The 16,421-nt window shown below is 45.7% G+C and overlaps 1 long non-coding RNA gene across 1 annotated transcript in view; it reads left to right on the top strand.

Annotated features, from left to right (window-relative positions):
- LOC130481957 (uncharacterized) overlaps positions 1–16,421 on the top strand; it is a 243,140-nt gene that overhangs the window by 179,582 nt on the left and 47,137 nt on the right. Inside the window, exon 2 of the long non-coding RNA XR_008933486.1 lies at positions 6,210–6,298. This is a non-coding gene — a long non-coding RNA (uncharacterized LOC130481957). The remainder of the gene's footprint in view (positions 1–6,209; positions 6,299–16,421) is intronic.

The raw sequence follows: 16,421 nt of genomic DNA, 5'->3' as shown, positions 1-16,421 counted from the left end.
AAAGAGACCTCAAGGAACTCAGGCATTTTGACAGATGGAGTTCACTAGTCAATCTCTTTTCACATCCATGTTTTCTCAAAATGATTTAATACCCATTTGGTTAAGAGATTTGCCTACTTTCAAATTCATAGTCAAAACTGAAGTCTTTATATCACAGTTATAAAAGATAGTTTCTTTAATACAACATATACAAGAATATTGGGTCCTACCACATATCATGTAAATGAAATATTGTGGGGAAAACTATTTACAACTGAAACAATTTGTGACTGAAGTGAATTATGAACATAGGATGTTTAAGGTACAGGAAATCTGTTGACTTTATTACTTCCTTAATTCCTAATGATTAGGGGACTAGAGCAACTGTCCTATGGGGAGCGGTTAAGACGCTTAGGGCTGTTTAGCTTGGAAAGAAGGCGGCTGAGGGGAGACATGATAGAGGTCTATAAAATTATGCATGGTTTGGAGAGTGGACAGGGAGAGGTTTTTCTCCCTCTCCCATAATACTAGAACACGGGGTCATCTGCTAAAGCTGGAGGGTGAGAGATTCAAAACAGATAAAAGGAAGTATTTTTTCACACAATGCATAGTTTAATTGTGGAACTCCCTGCCCCAGGATGTGGGGATGGCTGCCAGCTTGGAGGGCTTTAAGAGGGAAGTGGACATATTCATGGAGGAGAGGGGTATTCATGGCTATTAGTTAGAATGGTTACTAGTCATGCTGCATACCTATTCTCTCTAGTAGAGGAGGATGCCTATTATTTTGGGTGCGGTGGAACACAGGCAGGATGGTGCTGCTGCACTCGTCTTGTTTGTGGGTTTCCTAGAGGCACCTGGTTGGCCGTTGTGTGAACAGACTGCTGGACTTGATGGGCCTTGGTCTGATCCAGCAGGGCCTTTCTTATGTTCTTATTACTTATAAATTAGCTACTTTCATGAATCAGGCAAAGACAACACAGGCATATTAGGAAATATCTAACTATTTAGAGCCAGCGTTGTGTAGTGGTTAAGAGCTGTGGTTTGGAGCGGTGGACTCTGATCTGGAGAACCGGGTTTGATTCCCCACTCCTCCACATGATTGGCGAAGGCTAATCTGGTGAACTGGATTTGTTTCCCCTACACATGAAGCCAGCTGGATGACCTTGGGTTAGTCACACTCGCTCAGTCCCACCTACCTCACAGGGTGTCTGTTGTGGGGGTCAAGGGAAGTTGATTGCAAGCCAGTTTGATTCTTTCTTAAGTGGTAGAGAAAGTCAGCATATAAAAACCAACTCTTCTTCTTCTTCTATTAAATGTGATATACAGATTCTCCCCCCCCCCTCCCCGCACTAGGGTTTAATGGTGGGAAGTGTCATCAGGTCACAGACATGGTGACCTCATACGGTTTTCAAGGCAAGAGACATTCAGAATGTTTTGTCACTGCCTGCCTCTGTGTTGCAACCCTGAACATCCTTTGGGGTCTCCCTTCCAAGAACTAACCAGGGCTGACCCTGACTAGCTTCCGAGATCTGACAAGATCGGGCTAGCAAGGTCAGGGCAGATATCACTTTTTTTTAACATGAAGTCACAGCTAACTTATGGTGACCCCCTAGGGTTTTCAAGGCAAGAAACATTGGGAGGTGGTTTGCCATTGTCTGCATCCATGTCACGCCCCTTGTATTCCTTGGAGGTCTCCCATCTAAATACTAGCCAGGGTCAGGACTAAGAATGTGTGACTGGCCCAAGGTCACCCAGCAAGCTTCCATGGCAGAATGGGGATTCAAACCTGGGTTTCCCAGGTCCAAGTCTGACACCTCAACCTCTACACCATGCTGGCTCTCAGATATCACTTACAATCCAGTTATCTGTCCCACCTAAGATGGCTGCTGCTGACTCACTCTACCCATCTAAGCAAACAGCTTTAACAGATGTTTTAGATGTCATGGGGTGCTACTACTTCACCAGGGATGCTGAGAGCTAAGACACCAACCTAATTGCCAAGTCAAGCTAAGCTCGACCAGCCTCCTCATTCACACACAAGTCAAGCCCCCTGATTATATCAACTCACTGTTGTGTACTATTTGACCATCATGATCAACAGTCCCTTTGCTGATCATGATGATAATTTCCCACTCCTCCACATGAGTGGTGGATGCTAATCTAGTGAACTGGGTTAAATTCTCCACTCTACACATGAAGCCAGCTGGGCGACCTTGGGCTAGTCACATTCTCTCAGCCCCACCTACCTCACAGGTTGTCTATTGTGGGGAGAGGAAGGGAAGGTGATTGTAAGCCGGTATGATTCTTCCTTAAGTGGTAGAGAAAGTTGGCATACAAAAACCAACTCTTCTTCTTTTCCCCAGTAACATTAAAATTAAATTACAGGATGTTCATTGTACTCTAGATAGAAATGATCCCCTGTTAATGATATAACTTAGAATTATACAAGTGCAATTTATTTCCACTAATACATAATTATGGAATTTCAATTCCCTCTACAGTAATTCTTGCCATTGTTGCTTTTTAAACTATGGCTGCTCTAAATGTATGTATAGATTCTCTGCAAAGAAATCTATCCATCTATCCATCTATGGAACTTTCTACCCACCCAGGAGGCCCTTACCTTTATGCTCTATTTTCTTCATCACATTAGGGCTCAAACCTTTGTAATCATACCGGGAACTTGGGCTCTGAGTTCAACATGGAGGGACCATAGCTCAGTGGTAAAGTTTCTGCTTGATATCAGAAGTTCCCAGGTTCAGTCTGGAACCCGACTAGGAGGCTGGCCAATGGGGTCAACCAAGGAAGTGGCAGCACCCCCCTGGAGAAGGGGCCTCAGGGGCTGAGATTTCCCTCATAAGCAGCACTTCGAAGCCGGTGCTCACCTGACAGGTAAGGCTCGCATGTATGCTGCATAAAACGCCATAGGCAATATGGTCCCAAGCATTTAAGAGGTCATACATCTTTTCTGTGTGGGCCGGGGGAAGCCACTGCATATTATGGCCCTGACAAATGTACACTGATTTGGGTAACATTGACCTCCTTCTAGTGTTGTTTGTTTATGTGTTTTTAATTGAATTGTTTATAATTTTAACTGTATTTTAATTGTTTTAGTGTCTTTAATGTATGCCACTTTGTGGACCCTGATTGGGTGGAAAGACAGGATAAAATGACAGAAAGAAAAAGAAAGAAAGAAAGAAAGAAAGAAAGAAAGAAAGAAAGAAAGAAAGAAAGAAAGAAAGAAAGAAAGAAAGAAAGAAAGAAAGAAAGAAAGAAAGGGCTGACAGCTACCAGGTAATTTCATTGAGTGTCTGCTTGAGATCTGTGTATCATATGCTTATATGATCATATTAATGCTTATATGATTAACCATTCCTGAAAATGCGGCGTGCGGAGTCAGCAGGGAAGAGGCACGGCGGTGCCTCTTCCTAAGCCAAATTGTGCACGCCGCAAAAAAAAAAAAAAAAGCCATTTTGCGGCTGCTTTTTTTTTTTTTTTTTTTACCAGGGCCTTTCGCCCCATAGGGAACAGCGAGGCTGCGCCTGCTAAAAAGCAGGTGCAGCACCGGCATTTGGGGCACTGGCGGCGAGGACCGAAATGGGATAGGAAGCCACTTACCCGGCATCTCCTCCCCCCGGGAATGCCCCCGGGATGCCCCCTGCGCCAGCGCGGCCTCTCTACGCCGTGGCCTGCGCCACGGAGAGGCCGCACTGGCAGAGGGGGAGGCGCGGTCCCGCAGCACTCTGCCGGTGGCGGGACTGGCCTTGCCACCAGCATAAGTGCGTTTAAACACGTGGTCACATGCACTTATGCTGGCAGCGACGTCACGCCGCCTCGTAAGAAGTTCGGCCCAATTTTCAGGAATGAGCTGAAAGAAATCTACCTAACCTTGCCTTGTCTAAGTGCTCCTTTTATGCCCTATTTCAGACATGGATTCAAGAGCATTCGGTTTTTGGTGAGTGGTAGCAGAATAAAGATTAAGAGCCACCGCTCTGATCATTATACCACAGTATAAGTTGCTATAACTATTCTACTTTTTCCAGTACCTGAAGCCCTCAACCTGTAATATGGGAATAATGCTCATCTCCCAGTTATAAAAAAGGTAAAGGTGCAAGCACCGGGTCATTACTAACCCATGGGGTGACGTCACATCCCAACGTTTACTAGGCAGACTTTGTTTACGGGGTGGTTTCACATTGCCTTCCCCAATCGTCTACACTTTACCCCCATCAAGCTGGGTACTCCTTTTACCAACCTCAGAAGGACGGAAGGCTGAGTCAACCTTGAGCCGGCTACCTGAAACCAACTTCCGTCGGGATCGAAGTCAGGTTGAGAGCAGAGCTTTGACTGCAGTATTGCCATGGGGCTCAAAAAAGTAAAGGTAGTTCCCTGTGCTAGCACCGGGTCATTACTCAAAAAGGCACAGCATGAATACTGTATTACTATTACAGAAATGATGTCTTGCTTTAGTGACATTTAAAACAAAGATCATTTCATGCCTTTTGTTCATTTTAAAAATTATTAGAGAGGATATTTTCCTTTGATATCTTATGCAGACAGTTAAAACCAATGGAAGCATTCCTATAATTTGCTGCTCTTTCGTTAAGAAAGTAGCTGAACTGATTTACCATAGCCAACAAGATGTTTCCAATTTGGGTTATTTCCCCTTAAAAAAAAAGATTGTCTGTATTCTCTCAGCACAACAAAGAATTGGGTTTGAGTTATTTCTTTTGGTGTCGATCTACGTCTGCAGGGACTGTCTATTCATTTACTCAGCCAAATTAAAGTTGATTAATTTTAGTATCGATCCCTGCGTCTTGTTTACTATTACAGGAGTGTCACAGGTCAATTCCATCCCCTTTGCTGTCGACACCAAACCGACTAAATTATTGACCTGTGTGAGTGTATTGGTCATTACTTCATTGATTCCCAGTGCTAAATTTTTAAGGCTGCGCTTCCTGTCGGCTCACTATTGCCCTGACTAAACCTATTTCAAAATGGATGCCTGAAGGACCATCAAATTATTGCTTCCAAATGCAATACTGCCGTCTCTTTTTCCTTGTGCTTCTCTTGTAACTTCTCATGAGAAGGACTGAGCTCAGCAAAACACAGGTTTGAGGCATAATCGCAAGATTGTTTCCTCTCACAACCTACTGAAACTGCTGACTGGGGATTCCAAAGCATTATTGACACCATTTCATCTCAGTGCTGCTTTTGAGACTGGATTGTTTAGAACGTGGGCATTTGAAATAGTTTATGTCTATCCAGATTACAAATGGTTGCAATCCTAAAAAAAGAGTTACACCCTTCGAAACCCATTGACTTTAACGGGGAACTTTGCTGAGAATGACTCTGTAAGAATTGCTTTACATGTAGCGCTGCAGGAACTGCTGCGCCAATTGCTGCCAAGATAGTCATCTACAAACTCTTTCACCCACGCGGTTCCTCCTCACATTGAGTTGGACACTGTGAACTTACATAATGCACAGAACCAATCTCTCTCCCATTTACTTCTCCCTAAAGCCTGCTGATTCCCCACCCCAAATCCACTTCTGAAGGTTGGGGTACCTCAGGAGCAGAGTAGGATGCCATCTTGAAAGGCAGTTGGCAGAAGTCTCCCACTTCCCTTCTTGAGTCTTCTGCAAATATAGAAAGTATCAGGTCAACACAGTCGTTTTGTGTGTGGGTGGTGGGGGAGGAGGATTTCACATTCTTGCTTCAGTGTCAGATGTAGTCCCATAAAGTCCACAAACGTTCTGTAGGAGTTTTTTTTTGGGGGGGGGGATATGTAGAAGATCACAGATGGAAGTGATCTGATCTGTGAACTCTTTCAGTTCATAGGGTCCTTGGCAGAACACCCCCTCCCCGACCTGCAGGCCCTGTTCTGCCTTATTCTCCAAGGTGTCTGGGTATCAGTGGTCATCTGAGGTCTCTGCTTGGCTCGTGCCACCTACCTGGCTTTCCCAACACCCAGAGGGACTCTTCTCTTCCTCTGTCTGTTCACCCACTGCCACCACCTGGCCTTTGTAAAAAGTACCCACTGAGAGGATCAAAGCTCCCAGCTTCCCTTCACTGCATTGCCAGTCTAAGGCCCCATCTGTCACATGTCTGTCTCTCCCACTACCCAGCATCTGTTTACCATGGGGACAGTTTAATGCACTGGTGCCCCACTGGAGGAGTAGCCAACTGACTACCCCTCACCTTCTTCCTGGTGATTGTTTTAAAAATAGCATAGAAGAAGAAGAAGAAGAAGAAGAAGAAGAAGAAGAAGAAGAAGAAGAGGAAGAAGAGGAAGAAGAAGAAGAAGAAGAAGAAGAAGGTCTCAGGGAGGTGGACAGAGGGTGCTTTAAATAGATCCATGCTGCCAAAATTAGTTTAGATCCATGCTGCACCCCCGCCTGCCTCCCTGGGACACCCAGTGAGGTGGGCGGGGGGCTTAGTTTAGATCCACGCTGCCAGGCTTGGCAGTGTGGCTCTCTGTAAAGCCCCGCTACCTGCCTTCTCGGGACTCCCCGGGAGGCTGGCGGGGGGGGGGGTGCAGCATGGATCTAAACTGTCGTAGGGAGAGGAAGGGAAGGAGATTGTAAGCCAGTTTGATTCTCCTTAAAAAGATAGAAAAAATCAGCATGTAGAAACCAACTCTTCTTCTTTGTCTTCTTCTTGTTCTTCTTCCCCCTGTTGGGACTTACCACGTTCCACCTCCACCGCCCACCCAGAGCAGCAGCATTTTGTGCCTCAGAAGAACTGACAGCCTAGGTTTTAATTTGGGATCCATGTCAATTGCTTTCTCGGAGACCTTCATTGCATTGGGCCACAGGGAGAGGGAAGGGGAGAATGCAGCAATATTACAACAGACATATTCTGGTGTCAGATGACACTTGAGGATGTAGGGATAGGGAGCCACCAAGAATGGTAAGAGAAACAGCATGGTATTGCTTTCTAAATGTCTGCCTGTCCTTTGGGGATCCAGCACAGGAAATCTTAGTTCTTTCATTAAATTTGACCTTTGGAACTCAGACCTCTCTCATTTTCAGGTAGAGAATGTGTACATTTCATATCTAGCTTCCGTCAGCGACTGTGTGAACCCTTATCTTTACATGGGCCTTGAAGCTTATTTACTGGCATTATCTGGCCTTCTCCACATTTCAGAAAAGCCATTTAAACTCTCAGAGCAGAAAAAATGCCAGCAGATTGTCACAGAGTATTTTTATTCTGATCTCTGTCAGGGATTACAGAGTTTTATTTCTTGAGCCTCTTGTAGTAGGGCTGTCGATTCGGTTCATCCTGAACCGAAAAACAGCCAAATTTCCACCGATTCGACGGTTTCTGGTTCGGATACAGCCGAATTAAAAAAAGGCGGAAAAACGAGGAGCCGAATTCGCAAGTTCTGGTGAACGCCGAATAAATTCAGAAAATTCGGGGGCTCCAAATCAACAGCATAACCATCAGTTAGTAAGCAACTAGAAGCATTCTCCCTTGGCCAATGGTGGCCAAGCCGGGTCTTCTTCTGGCCAATCAGTCACGGTTGAGTGCGTGAACCCAGCTGCTGCATGGCCCGGGGAGAGAAAGAGAGAGTGTCTGTTTGTGTGTGAGAGAGATCCCCGTGGGGGGGTGCGTGTGCACATTAGCGCCTTTCCGCGGCTCTGGGGGGGGCTTGCTTGGAGGTAGAGGTTCCACACTTTCAGTGTAGCCTGAGGGGACCCTTCTTGCAAGAACCCCCAAGTTTTGTTAAGATTGGGTCAGGGGGTCCCAAGTTATGGGGCTGGAAGGGGTCCCCCCATTTGCCCATTGCAATAAAGCCATTACAAACACATTTGCGGCATTCTGCAGCTCCGGGGGTGGGCATTTTTGGAGGTAAAGGTCCCACACTTTCAGTGTAGCTTGAGGGGACCCTTCTTGCAAGAACCCCCAAGTTTTGTGAAGATTGGGTCAGGGGGTCCCAAGTTATGGGGCCCGGAAGGGGTTCCCCCACCCATCTGCCCATTGGAATACAGCCTTTAAAAACACATTCGCGTTGGGCCATACCATTACCCCGGCCCGGGGGTCTGGTTGCCTCAACAGTTGGGCCGTACCATTACCCCGGCCTGGGGGTCTGGTTGCCTCAGCAGTTGGGCCGTATCATTACCCCGGCCCGGCGGTCTGACTAAAAGGCAATTAATCCCAAGTTATGGGGTCCCCCCCATTCACCCATTGGAATGAATGAGAGCAGGCAATCCTTAATGTGCATCTAGAGAGCGGCAAATCCAAGGCAAAACCTCCCGTGCATAAATGGCCAGAGAGAGTCTGTATGTGTGAGTCTGCTAGAATCGTATTGGATTACTCCTGAGTCCTGACTCCCAGTCCCTGCTCCTGATGGAAGAGAAGAAGACATCCACACTAAGACCCATTTGGGGGCTTTTCTCTATAATTCTCTATAATTTTTTTCCTGTGTGTGTGTGTGGGGGGAGATTCTGTGTGTGTGTGAGAGAGAGAGAGGGGGGGAAGCCAAAGGGGGGTGGCTTTACCTGTTCTGCTGGGAGGTTCTTGCAAGAAGGGTCTCCTCAAGCTACACTGAAAGTGTGGGACCTCTACCTCCAAAAATGCCCCCCCCCCCCGGAGCCACTGAAAGCCGTGAATGTGTTTGTAATGGCTTTATTGCAATGGGCAGATTGGGGGGACCCCTTCCGGGCCCCATATCTCTGGACTCCCTGACCCAATCTTTACAAAAAGTGGTGTTCTTGCAAGAAGGGTCCCCTCAAGTGTCACTGAAAGTTTGGGACCTCTACCTCCAAAAATGCCCCCCCGGAGCCGTGGAAAGCCACGAATGTGTTTTTAATGGCTTTATTCCAATGGGCAGATGGGGGGACCCCCTTCTGGGCCCCATAACTCGGAGGCCCCTGATCCAATCTTAACAAAACTTGGGGGTTCTTGCAAGAAGGATCCCCTCAAGCTACACTGAAATTTGGGGACCTCTACCTCCAAACATGCCTTCCCGGAGCCGTGGAAAGGCACGAATGTGCTTTAAATGGCTTTATTTGGCTTAATTTTTTCCCGAACTCCGAATCTTGCGCCATATTCCACAGATCCGAATCGGGGGATTTTGGACTTTGGCATTTCCTGAATCAAAACGGGCCAAATTTTGCCAAATCCGAATTGTACCGAATTTTTTTCTCAACAGCCCTATCTTGTAGTTGGAATAGTACACAAAATTCCAACCTGGGGCCCCCATTATCCTCCTGGTCTATCTTTCTTTGTCAGGCTTTGTCTAGATATGAGTGAACACCTGCCAGCTAGATATAAGCAGGGACCTGGTTGGGGTTGCCACTCAGTAGTACAGCACCTGCTTGGAATGCTAGGTGGGGACAGATTCAATTCTTTTAATCTCTGCATTGCAAACGGGAGAGGAGAAAGACCTTGTTTCTCTCCTTTTCTCTGTAGGCCAGTAAGTCTGGGAGGCAGCAACATTTACAGGATGGGAGATCAGAATAATCTGACTTCCAGCTGATCCACTGGGAGTCGGCTCTTGATGCCCCCTCCAATTGCTGTCTACAGAGCAAAATTTCCCCTACAGGAGGTCAGAAGTCTCACCAGCTGGGAGGCAACTAATAGCTGCAAGAAGTCTGATCCTGCAAAAGAATCGGTTGTAAGCAGCCAAACAGCTCACTGATTAATTAGCAAATGGGAAGTGATCTGAACTGTCATCCCTATTTCTGTTTAAATGTGAATTTGCTCTGAACTAGAACTTCTGAATGCTTCAAACCAGCTTACAACCACCTTTCCTTCCCTTCCCCACAACATACACCCTGTGAGGTAGGTGAGGCTGAGAGAGCTCTAAGATAGCTCTAAGAGAGCTGTGACTTGCCCAATATCACCCAGCTGGCTTTGTTTGTAGGAGTGGGGAAACAAATCCAGTTCACCAGATTAGCTTCCACCTCTCATGTGGAGGAGTGGGGAATCAAACCTGGTTCTCCAGATCACAGTCCACCGCTCCAAACCATTGCTCTTAACCACTACACCAAGCTGGCTCTCAAACTGTATTGTAATGTTTGCTTTTCATTGCTAGCTGTTGCTACAGTTCTGTAGCTAACACTTCCCTAGAGACGAGTGGTAAATATCCTATGCAAACAGTCTTTCCTTCATTCTCTATGACCACTCCAAGATCCAGGAATCCAGACTGTACAACTTAAGCAAATGACCTTGAGGGAAAGCTGGGGCACATACCCCATGTGAAACATAAAAGCAAACATATCCCTTTGAGTAGAATGGAAAACAATGGTTGGGATTCACTAGAGGATTTCCATGCATACCAGGATCCTTGTGTTCATGGAAGCATGGAAAAACCTAATGCTGGCCCCTTGCACTAAGTTAAATATTGCATGCCCCATGTCATTCTTCTGATTATGTAAGACATTATACAAGTAATTTATGGCCATGGTAGGATATAGGACAGAAAATCGTAGGCATTGTGGGAGATCTTGTGCAAGTAGAAATGTGCTAATTCATTTACTGTTCTGGACCATTTCCTACTCATAGTATCAAAGGAATCGCAGACTCATATTTGATCTAGAAAGGAAAACTATCAAGTATCTTTGTGGGTCTCCAGTAGGGTTGCCAGCTCTGAGTTGGGAAATACCTGAAGATTTTTGGGATGGAGCCTGAGGAGCACGGGTTTGGGAGGGGAGGGACTTCAATGCCATAGAGTCCAATTGCCAAAGTGGCCATTTTCTCCTTATTTCCAAAGTTAGTTGTTCAGATCCCATTGATGTTTGGCTCAGTCAAATAATCAGTCACCAGAACTGTGTGGACAGCAATTTCTTAAGGACAGTAGTGACCAGATGATGTACAAATACTGTCGATATTGGGCAATCTGGCATATCTTCATGAATTTAAACACTTGCTAAATATTTTACCCACAGCCATCAAAACAAAAAGAAATGATATTCCCCTGAGGTTTTCAGGATGTTCTATTTCTGGGCTAAACGGCAGCCTTCATTTAATGATTACAGCCTAAGCTTCCAATCTCAAAAAAAGCTTGGTGAGGGGACCGTTTGTGCTGCATGCCTAGAGTGACTCCTACAGCTCAGAAAGAGACGGTCTGGGAAAGAAACTGAAATTTATTTTGCCTGAAAAGGAAAACCGGGGGATAAATGAACTGATGGGTCTCACAGAGATCAGGAGAAAGGGCCACCAAGGTGTCTGATCTCAGAGGCCGGAAGCTAAGCGGGTCCAGTACTTGGACAAGAGACCACTAAGGAAGATTGCAGCTGCTGGGCAGAGGAAGGTAATGGCAAAGTACCTTGGCTCATCTCTTGCCTTAAAAACCCCATGAGGTGGAACTTCATGGGTTTCGCCATTTGTCGGTTGTGATTTGATGGCACACTTTATCTCACTTAAGAAAGTCACATCTTAATAACTATGAAAACCAACAAAAACATGTCATTGAAACAAAATCGGAGCTATCTTGGCTGGATGCTTCTCTTGTCTCTCACAGGGCTTTAGGGTTGCCAAGTCCCTCTTCGCCACCGGCGGGAGGTTTTGGGGGAAGAGCTAGGGTTGCCAACCTCCAAGTACTATCTAGAGATCTCCCACTATTACAACTGATCTCCAGCCGATAGAGATCAGCTCCCCTGGAGAAAATGGCCACTTTTGCCTCCCATGGGGCTCACATTGGGTGCTGCCATCTGCTTCCCCCTGGTGCAGGGTTTGTCCGGGGTGCCTGTGTCCGTCTCCCCTTGAGCAGGCTGATCCAGGCACTGCCACCTCCCCTGTCTCACCTCTTTCATGGGTTCTTGCTGGCCACGCTCTGTTGGCCCTGCCTCTCCTCAGGCTGGCTGGTGCCACCTCTCCCACCTTGGGTGGGTCGTACTCAGCCTTTCTGTAAGAGGGGTGACCAGCCCAAGTGTGTGTGGGAGGCCACCAGCCCACTGGGATGCATCCAGTGCTCTTAATCTTTGCTCTGCTCTGCCTGTGAGGTCAATTAGTAGGGTTGCCAACCTCCAGGTGGTGGCTGGAGATCTCTCACTATTACAACTAATCTCCAGACAAAAGAGATTAGTTCCCCTGGAGAAAATGGCCACTTTGGAAGGTGGACTCTATGGCATTATACCCCATTGAAGTCTCTCCCCTCCCCAAATTCAGCCCTCCTCAAGTTCCACCCCCAAAATCTCCAGGTATTTCCCAACCTGGAGCTGGCAACCCTATCAATTAGGATGAGAATGTCTACTTGGCCCAAGGTCATACCCTGAGGAGTCCTCCCTCAAAGGCCAAAATGGGGCTGGACACTGCTACTGTTAGGTGGATTGGTAATTGGTTGACCAACCGAACCCAAAGGCCAAAGTGGGCTGGACACTGCTACTGTTAGGTGGATTGGTAATTGGTTGACCAACCGAACCCAAAGGTTGCTCATTAATGGCACAACTTCATCCTGGAGAGGAGTGACCAGTGGGGTGCCACAGGGGTCTGTCCTGGGACCGGTACTATTTAATATTTTTATAAATGACTTGGATGATGGGATAGAGAGCATGCTAATCAAATTTGCGGATGACACCAAGTTGGGAGGGTTAGTTAATACCCCGGAGGGTAGGGTCAGAGTTCAGAATGATCTCGACAGATGGGAGAGCTGGGCCATAAGCAATAAAATGGATTTCAATAGGGAGAAGTGTAAAGTACTTCACCTAGGCAGAAACAACATAAGGCACAGGGACAGGTTGGGAGAGAGTTGACTTGACAACAGTACATGTGAAAGAGATCTGGGAGTCTTAGTGGACCACAGACTGAACATGAGTCAACAGCGTGATATGGCGGCTAAGAAGGCCAATGCAATTCTGGGCTGCATCAATAGGAGTATTGTGACTAGATCAAGGGAATACTACCACTGTATTCTGCATTGGTCAGACCTCACGTGGAATACTGTGTCCAGTTTTGGGCTCCACAATTTAAGAAGGATGTTGACAAGTTGGAGCGTGTCCAGAGGAGGGCAACCAGAATGGTCAAAAGTCTGGAATCCATGCCCTATGAGGAGAGACTTAGGGAGTTGGGTTTGTTTAGTTTGGATAAGAGAAGGTTGAGGGAAGACATGATAGCCATGTTTAAATATTTGAAGGGATGTCATGTTGATGAGGGAGCTAGCTTGTTCTCCCCCTGTCTTTTACTACCAAAAAGCAAGTCTGTTGTGGTTGCCTAGCGACAGCCACTGAGAGCATTCCTTAATGATACAGGGACTACTTTTATTGTTTGGGACTATTTACCCCCCCCATATATATATTTATGGGGCATTGTTCAGGTTTGTAGAAAGATCTGTCTTGTCCGTTCACAGGTCCAATAGCTGGAAATTCAGATTTAACTGATTTCGCTATTAGAAACTACAAGTGGGGGCCCAGAACAAAAACTTGCTGGTTCTGTTGTGTTAGATTTCATTACTCAGTTTTCATTTGTGTCCTGAGCCACAGCCACGCACCACAGCCTCGGGATTCCCACCCTACCCCTCACACACCCAGGAGCCCAGAGAGGATGTCGCTGAAGCTGCCGCTGAGGAAAGAGGCCAGGAGACCCTGCCGCACACCTCCCAGGTGCCGGCTATGTCATCTCCCCAAACACCGGGTGAGCCGGGGCTCGGGAGCTGCCCAGAGAGCTGCCTGGAAGCGGCAAGCAACAAGAGCAGCCTGGAGACCAAGCCTAGCAACCTTGGAGATGGGCAGGATGCCCAGGAACGCCGGCTCTTGGGGCGGGGCGGGTGCAACAAGCCAAATACATCCCCACCTAACAGCCTCACTCTCCCCTGCCTTTCCCTGCCTTTTGTTTGCATATTCAGAGACCTGTTTTATCTCAAATTTGTAAATGTGGGCAAAACATAGGGAAAGGCAGGGGGAGAGCAAGGTGACCTCTGACAGTCTGAAGCGGCATTCATAATCAACATAAAACCCTGAAGTCATCAGAGGGGTGACGGTGAGTGAAACAGCTATGCATAACAGATCGACGATCTATTGGCATTGTAAATTCAATCACAGAATTCAAGAACTCTTGTTTTCATTCAGTAGGAAGTAATGCTTCCTAGACACAATTGAAGACAATTTGCAAGATAAGAGCAATATCTAATTTTTACACACTGGAGAAAGGCCGGGTATTGAAACGTTTTTAAATGAAGAAATCTTTAAAAGGGGAGCTGAGCTCTCCTGGCATTTTCCCTTCTTGTGCCAGCAAGCAGGAGAAACGTGTTCAGCAGCAGTTTCTGAATTCTGACAGCTCCAGCTGCCATTTCTTAAGAGATCCTCATGTTTTTATTCATTCATTTAAGACCTTTTAAGGCAGCCTCATAACAAGGTTCTCACGGCTGCTCCGAAGGGGGGGGGGCAATCCAATACAACACAATCAATACTGAACAATAACAGTTAACCACCAAAGAAAACAGCCATGATGGGCAGCAATGACCATGTTAAACCAAACATGGAGAATAAAGAGAAAAAATGAAACCCTACTTTGTGGGGAAATGACAACACTTTCAACTGCTATTTACAAATCCACAGAGAAGGCCCCGAGCAAAGAGATTTGGGGTCAGGTTCAACAGGCAGGGCATCTCAACTGAAAAGGCCCTCTCTCTGATAGGGACCCACCTTACCCCAGAAGATGAAGGGGTGCAGGCCCCACATGACTGGCAAGGTCCATATAGGGAGTAGTCAGTCCTTAAGGAACCCTAGTCCCGGGCCATAATGGGATTTGAAGGTTAAGAATATGCTTTCTTGGAAGGGGTGCATGTGACAAATCAGGTGCAGTTGGTTAAAGGTGAGTCACACCAAAGATTGGACAAGTAAGCAGATATCAAAACCTCCCTGGAATCTTTTTTCATATATGGTAGTCATGTAAGAAGATTTTTTTAAAATGGAGTGACCTTCATAGTGAAATGCAAAAAAATTATAAACGTCAAATTTACAATGGACCCCAAAATCATGTTGTTAGGAATTTTACCATCAGTTATTGTAAAGCCGATGGAAAAACTGTTCAGATACATGACTACAGCTACAAGACTGATGATTGCTACAAAATGGAAGCCAGAAGAGTATCCAGATACTGAAGATTGGAAAGACAAGCTAGCAGAGTACGCTGTGATGGCTAACTGACAAATTATGTGAACAAAAGATCCAGTGAAGAGTTTCAAAAAATTGGAAGCTATACTATGCGTATGTCCATAAACAACATAGAACTGGAAATGAAAATGTTTAGCTATAATGCTATAATAGCATTATACCCAGCTTGCTGGGGGTAAAGGGAAGATCTCTGGGGAAGGCACTGGCAAACCACCCCATAAACAAAGTCTGCCTAGTAAACATTGGGATGTGACATCACCCCATGGGTCAGGAATGACCCGGTGATTGCACAGGGGACCTTTACCTTTTACCTTTATAATGCTATAATAAAAAAGTATATAATAGAATCTACTGAATGTATGACCTGACCTGGATGGCCTAGGCTAGCCTGATCTCGTCAGACCTCAGAAGCTAAGCAGGGTCAGCCCTGGTTTGTATCTGGATGGGAGACCACCAAGGAATACCAGGGTTGCTGTGCAGAGGAAGGCACTGGCAAACCACCTCTTTTAGTCTCTTGCCATGAAAACCCCAAAAGGGGTCGCCATAAGTTGGCAGTGACTTGATGGCACTTTACACACACACACACACACACACACACACACACACTCACACACAATATATATACAAATTTATTTAAGTTGTTAGAATGATTTAATAACAATTAGTCTTTCAGGCAAGTTTAAAGTATCTACAGCATAAGAAAGATTGATTAAAAAGCATATAAAGATATGACTGTACTTACTGGGAAGGCAGCAGGAGGGAAACAAAAAACTTTATATGTCCACTCAGTGAAAGCTTATTTTACTATATTTTAGATTTTGTATAAGTATTGTGTTGTTTGTATATGTAATGTATTGGGTATGTATTGCTTGTGTTTATTCTGTATGTTTTATGTTTATATGAAATAAAAATATATTTTTTTAAAAAAAACCTCCCCCCACTGAAAACCCACTCTTTCAACACAGCAGTCCTATCTGGTGCAGACTCGACATCAATCCCTTGATTGAATAAATGTAATGCACGAATAACCTGTAATGTCTATGTAATGTACTTTTACAGTGAGTAACATACCATAGTTAATGCTAATCAGGGTTCTCCTCCTAATCAGGGTTTTGAAGCGCTTTGCAAATCCTGGTTCAGATGGCACTTTGTTAGCATTAATTGTTTTTCATTGGGGTCAGCCCATTTGTCTGTGTATTGAATTGCCAAGTGTTCCATCAGGATTTATAAACTAGCCAGTTTTATATCTTGTCCTCCTTTGGTTAAAACAACAACACTCAGATTCAACTATCTAAAATAAACTTAGATACGTGCCCCAGGATGTGGTGATGGCTACCAGCTTGGAAGACTTTAAGAGGGAAGTGGACGTGTTCATGGAGGAAA

Source organism: Euleptes europaea, chromosome 8, assembly GCF_029931775.1.
Source record: "Euleptes europaea isolate rEulEur1 chromosome 8, rEulEur1.hap1, whole genome shotgun sequence".
Lineage (NCBI taxonomy): Eukaryota > Metazoa > Chordata > Lepidosauria > Squamata > Sphaerodactylidae > Euleptes > Euleptes europaea.
The sequence above is the reverse complement of the archived record's forward strand: the minus strand, read 5'-3'. Positions and strand labels throughout refer to the sequence as shown.